The sequence below is a fragment of the Lottia gigantea genome, assembly GCF_000327385.1.
Source record: "Lottia gigantea unplaced genomic scaffold LOTGIsca_54, whole genome shotgun sequence".
In the NCBI taxonomy this organism is placed as follows: Eukaryota; Metazoa; Mollusca; class Gastropoda; family Lottiidae; genus Lottia; species Lottia gigantea.
This window is the reverse complement of record NW_008709848.1, coordinates 24,686-31,450: the sequence shown is the minus strand read 5'-3', so window position 1 is coordinate 31,450 and position 6,765 is coordinate 24,686.

Here is a 6,765-nt window from a genome sequence, read left to right as displayed (position 1 = left end):
TTGGATTGAGACATTGAATACAGCAAGACCTATAGGACTAAATATTCATCATAATGTAGGCATAGCACCCTTTGTTGTCCCGTTTAATACAACCAGCAATCGAGCAAGCAAGATAGTTCATGCCCACTATAAGAGCCTTCAAGAGAAATTCCCCCATGTCTATAAGCAGAAAATGATAGTTGCATATTCAAAAAATAAGAACTTAAATGATAATATTGTTCATAGTAAACTAAAAACAATCAGTACATAACAGATACTATACTTCTCGCCCATCGGGCGAGTTATTTTTCTAATTTCAGATCAGAATAAGAACAGAAGAAAACCCAATATCAAGACCCTTAATCCTAATTTCTAAATAAAGTGTCTGCTCCACCCTAGGCCTGTACATTTGGGAGAATCAAACCCTCCCTTCCCTGAAACTTAAAATACCAGACGAAATACTAAACCAGAAGATAGTATGGACTGGATCCACCTTCCAAAAGTCATCTTATGTCTACTGTACAGCAAAGAAGGACGATCTACCACTACAACCATACCGATATCTACTGCCTCCTGAAATGAAGGAATACCGAAGTCTATTTGAAAAGTTTGGATGCATGAAAGAACAAAACGACCAAATGTTGCTGAATGTATTGAGTATTATCAGAGAGGAGCATGACACAAATCAGACCCTAGACAAATTGGACGTTTCAAATATGACGAGAGAACCATGCCAGAAGCACTGAAATGTCTGTTTGATGAAGGTATGGAACCTGTACAAGGACCAGCATTCTGGGCATAAAATGATGCTAAATTTACAGACACTGATTATGAGAATATAACAAAGTTAGCTGGAGCCACAAAGAAAGATGATCAAATGAAAATTGGTAGATTTGGGCTGGGGTTTAATTCTGTCTACAACCTAACTGATACACCAAGCTTTATTTCTGGTGATACATATGTTATCTTTGATCCTCATGAGACTCATTTACAGAAATCTGGATTAAAAATCAAATTAAATTACCAAAAAATCGGAAAATGAGACAGAAGATGAAAGGACAGTTTTACCCATTTGACGGAGTCTTTCAATGTAAAGTTCTGAAGGAAGAACAGGTCGACTTTAATGGAACATTATTCAGATTCCCTCTTAGAAACCAATCAGAAGCGGCTAAAAGTTTGATAAAAGACTTCTGTTACTCAAAACATGAAATGAAGGAATTCATTCAAAAGATTGCAGACGGGTGTGGAAATCTGTTGCTGTTCACTCAAAATGTAAGAAAAATTGAACTTCATCATCTACATAAAGGAGGCAAACCAAATGACGCACAATCAATACTGGAAGTTACCAAGTCATCTGATAATATTTCTGAAGATATTGACAAGCCAATACAGCCAGCACCAAGACGGTCAACTTGCACAATTATCAGAAGAAATTGAAATTTTGGTATCAGTCAAAAGAACAGAAACAGCACAAGACTATTTCGAATTACCACATATTGAACAAACTTTGACTTATTTAATAAGTTGGAGCTTTGGGAAAGATAAAGTAGTGAATGCAGCAAAAAGAAGAGAATTTAAAGGTCTTCTTCCTATAGCTGGAACAGCTGTTTTAAAGAACAACCAGGATGATGATACCAGTAACTTTGGATTTTATGATAAATCACATCTGTTCTGTTTCTTACCTCTACCAATACCAACGAGTTTACCTACTCACGTGAATGGTTCATTATTTCACAGTGTACATCTAGACATGATAAAGTACTATCAAGACATATTTATCAGACAATTTGTGCAGGTGATTATAGAGTGTTCCAGTCTTACAATGAACCTGTTTCTATTAATAATGCCATTTTTCTAGATCCAACCTTAAGAGAGAAAGATGTTATTGGTGAAATAGCCCTTAAAGCATTATGTCATTTCTCCAAAATGAGAATGGATTTATTAAACTCACATTTTCATGGTGGAATTTCTGTGGTAGATCTCCTTCCGGACGTTTGGAAACAGTTTAAAAGTGTTGGCTGTGAAGAAGTAATTAGACACAGAATGGTAACAATTGAAATATTCTACAGTTGTTTATTTTTCCCAACATTGACTGATAAGTTCTGGTCTCCAGAAGAAATTGATGAATTACTTCTCTACAGTCTTCAGCTGAAAAATGATAGAATTAACAAGCTGATAGCAAATAGTGACTGTATACCAACTAAACCAAACCACAAAAGACTTAAACCAAGCTTATTAATTCATCCAAATGGTGAGATAGCAGAATTGTTTGATGAATCTGAAGAACGTTTCTCAGACGATACAAAACTAAAGACGGGTAGCTTTAGAAACGTTAAGGTTTTGGATATTTTAAAGAATCTTGGTATGATGAAAGATGATTTACCATGGGAACAAATGCCAGAAAGAATTACCATTGCAGTAAACACACAAGATGAAAAATTGATCCAATCTCGCTTTGAAAAATTTATAACTTACATTTCTACATGGAAAGAAAATTACAAGAAGAAATTTGAGTTTTTTCCTGAAAAAATACGTCAAGAATTATCGAAGCTAGCATTCCTACCAGTAAAGACTCTAACGTGGAAATTTCCCCAATTTACAAACAAGAGATTTGTTTCCGCACACGAGGCTTATTTTCAAGATCTTCAAAAATTTGTTGGCTGCACTTCACCAATTGTTGATACATCTACTAGAGTCTACATCAATAGTTACCATGATTCCTTATTAAAATGGTTGGGTGAAAAACATTCAGAACCACAGTTACCACTGGAACTGGTCCTAGAGAATATGCTGATAATGTCACAGTACTATTCTCAGTCTCCTACCAAAGATTTGTATCACGACCTGGAAAAATTATTTAATGTCATGTACAAATATTTAAATAATAAAATAGATAATTCAGAAGAGACACCAGAGCAAAACAGTATAAAACAGTCAATTTTCAAAAAACTGAAAAGAAAGGCTGTTGTATTACATTTAGAATCTTTGACAACTCCTGATGTTTTGGTTCTAGAACCAGGGATCCATATAGAACCATATATTTCTAGTACAAACCTTGGTAGATCATACGAGAAATTATTTACCTTAATTGGAGTTCAAACAAAATTGACTGCAGTAAAGATTCTTGAGATCCTGATTCAGATAGCCAGTGAAAAATGTGAAAAAGTTTTAGAAGATGCAGAAATAAATACCATATTTCAACTTTGTAGATCAGTTGTAAAGTTATCAGATGAAGAAAGATGTGGGGACATTGTGTCCGAAAAGATAAAAGACGTCAAATTACCTGACTCGAAGAAACAATTAACCTATATATCATCACTGTGTTTTGATGATAATGTTAACGTATATAACAAAGATATATTGAACATTAGGCATCCCCACAACACATTTGATCACAATACAGCTGAATTATTTGGTGTCAAATCCAAAAGAGGGCATAGTTTTGATGCCATCTCTTCAACACTTTTTATAGAATTTGGGCAGTATGAAGAACTAACAAATCGAATCAAGAGAATTTTAGAGGGTTACCCTTGTGATGAATCCATTTTAAAAGAAATGCTTCAAAATGCTGACGATGCTGGTGCTACAGAAGTTATATTCATTAAAGACTTTAGAACATTACCTAAAACAAACCTCCCAGATCCAAGACTGGAAGATGTTCAAGGACCAGCTTTGTGTGTATTCAACAATAGTTTTTTTACTGAAGAAGATTTGAAAGGAATTCAGGACTTGGGAACTGGTAGTAAAAAGGACGATGTTCTAAAAACCGGTCAATATGGTGTGGGCTTTAATGTTGTTTATCATGTAACTGATGTTCCATCATTCTGGAGCAAGGGTGGAGATGTTGGTGAAACTGTTTGTATATTCGATCCTCACTGTAAATACCTTTCAATGGCAAATGCAAAGAAACCCGGGGTAAGGATAAATGCTGTTGGTTTAAGAAATTCGTTTTCCGATTTCAATAAAGGATTTCTACCTAAATTTACAAGGACATTGGACCAAGGCACGGTATTTAGGCTCCCTCTAAGAAATATACAAATGGCTGGTCTGTCTAAAATTTCAAAAGAAGAGACGACTGAAAAACACATTGATGAAATCTTTAAAATTTTGAAGAAACAGTTATTCTCATCAATGCTTTTCCTGGAGAATATTACCTCAGTTAAATTTGGTACAGTTAAATCAGATGGCAAAGTACAGATTGACTATGAAGTTCAGTCCTGTATGGAGAAACAAAACAAAAAAAAACAGGAAAATTTCAACAAACATTTATTATCTCTGAATTCCAGAATTAAAGACCAACATGGTGATGCTTTTCATCTACTGAAAGAGGTGACTATTCATATGAGAATCAAAGATAGTTTAAAGAAAGACGAAGAATACTTGATAGTAAAACGTGCCGGATTTAATAACGTACTGCCGGGCAAATTGATTGAAGCTTTAAAAACTGGTAAATTAATGAAACTACCACGAGGTGGAGTTGCTATGAATGTAAAGAATCAAGTCAAGGGAATTGCCTATTGTACATTGCCTCTACCGATACACACTGGTCTTCCGGTTCATGTGAACGGACAATTTGCATTAGATCATGAATCAAGAAGAAATATCTGGAATGATGAAACATCTGTAGCTGGATTGTGGAATAGTGAATTAAGTTCTCAAATCATTGTCCCATCGTATTTGAAATTATTGGAAGAGTTTAAACTATATCCTTTAAGTGTCCGTCAAAAAAAATTAGACAAATATATTATAGAAATAGAAATCAAGAAGTTTGAAGATTTACTTCCTAAATCCCAATCGACAAACGGTGATTTCTGGAAGGAATTTGTGGTTAGGATGTATAGAGCAATTGGGGGTGAGAAGAGACTATTTTTTCCTGTTCTCAAGAAAAAGACCCGGAAATGGAAAGATATTGAATGGGTAGCAGTTCAAACTGGTGAAGAATTTAATGGTTGTTTTGATACACTGTATTCTTATTTCAAAGATGAAACATCAACAGCGACCACATCGTACAGATCATTGGGTTTTTCAACATTAACTCATTTACCATATCCACCAGTCAACAAACCAACTCAAAGTAAAAACATTACCCTTAAACAGATTTTGATAAAATTGGGAATGAAAGTGTTGGAGACATCTGAATGGATTTTACACGAATTTGAATATGCTAAAGTCAACGTTTTATCTGTTAATCCTGAAAATGTTTTGAAGTTTTTAAAGTCTTACCAAGGTGAAATTGAAAACAGGTGCCAATTGAGCATTCTCGAAGATATTCGAAATACGCCATTTGGGTGCTTGAAACACTTTGAATTGGTTTTGAAATTTGTGCTTCGTGATATCAAGAAAGAAACTGTAGAAAACTTACTTGGTTCTCCGTTGCTTTTAAGACAAAATAACATTTTGGATTTCTATGGAGAAGGGAAAGTAATAGTGACTATATTTTGCGACATTTTTGAAGAATTTGCACAACACTTTATCCATTCTGGGTGTGTATTTATGCTAGAGGGTTTTGTAAACAGTTTCCCACCATTAAGAAAATGGTCATTAGAATCGTTTAATGAAATGTTTGGAAGATCTGAAAGTTATACATTACTCACAAGTGGTGATATTCTTCCTTGGAACAAAGATGGCAACTCCTTAGATTGGATTTGTAATGTTTGGAAGTTTATCAGTCAACTTTTACTAAAACAGGATGGGCAATCAACAGAAAGATTTATTCCTGGTACTTTGTATTTTGAATTGCTATCAAGGCTAAGTATTCTTCCTGTTAGAAAAGAAGTCGATGGGTTCTTCCTGTATCCTTTATCAAAAGCACATTATATATTCGATTCAGTGATTTACTCGATAAGCTCCACTAACGAAAAGATGAAGGAAGCTCTCCTTAAATTGAAGATTCCATGGTTAGTTTGCCCTGAAAGAACACTGAAAGAATACGAGACAGCTCGTAAAACCGTGGCATCAGTAGATGATCCAAGCAGTATGGTGAAGCTTCTATTAAGCAATTTAAAGACTTCTGTTTGTGATTGTTCCAAAACAGCCTTCAATATATTGAAGTATTTTAATGATCGGATTGATGATATTAAACCAGTAGCCATGGAACTATCCCAATTAAATCCATTTGAAACACATGAAAACTCTTTGACAACAGTGGTTTCCGGAAAAAAGAGACTCTTCGTAGAAGAGTCACAGAGACCTGTGCCACAAGATGGCATTAATCATTGGGCCCACACTTCCGGTATATGTATTTTGAAATATTACTCTGATACTCAGAAGCTCTTCGATATCTTAGGAATCGAGTGTGTTAAACCAGAGGAACTCTACTATATGTATATTTTACCAAACTTTCACTGCTTTCAAGCACAACACCATTCAATACATTTAGAATATGTTCGAGATCTTTTGCTACGAGTTAATTTACAAGTCAATGGATTAATTTGTTCTGCTCTACAGAATGTAAGATTTCTGCCCAAGTCTGATGGAAGTTTGTACAGAGCTTGTGATTTTTATGATGGAAGAAGTGATGTTTTTAAGGCGATGTTCACAGATGAAAACTTTGTGCCTCCTCCTTACAATGCCATGATATGGGCTCCATTTTTAGTATCAGCTGGTCTTGTTACAACTGTTTCAACAGAGATGTTTGTTCAGTTTGCTACCACTGTTGAAAGACTAGCAATGAGAGGAATTGATGAAAACATACTTACAAAATCTAAGATTCTACTGCAACATTTGAGGAATCGTGGTTCAGATATAATACGTGAAGAAAATCTCTTGCCAAAAATAAAAGATATC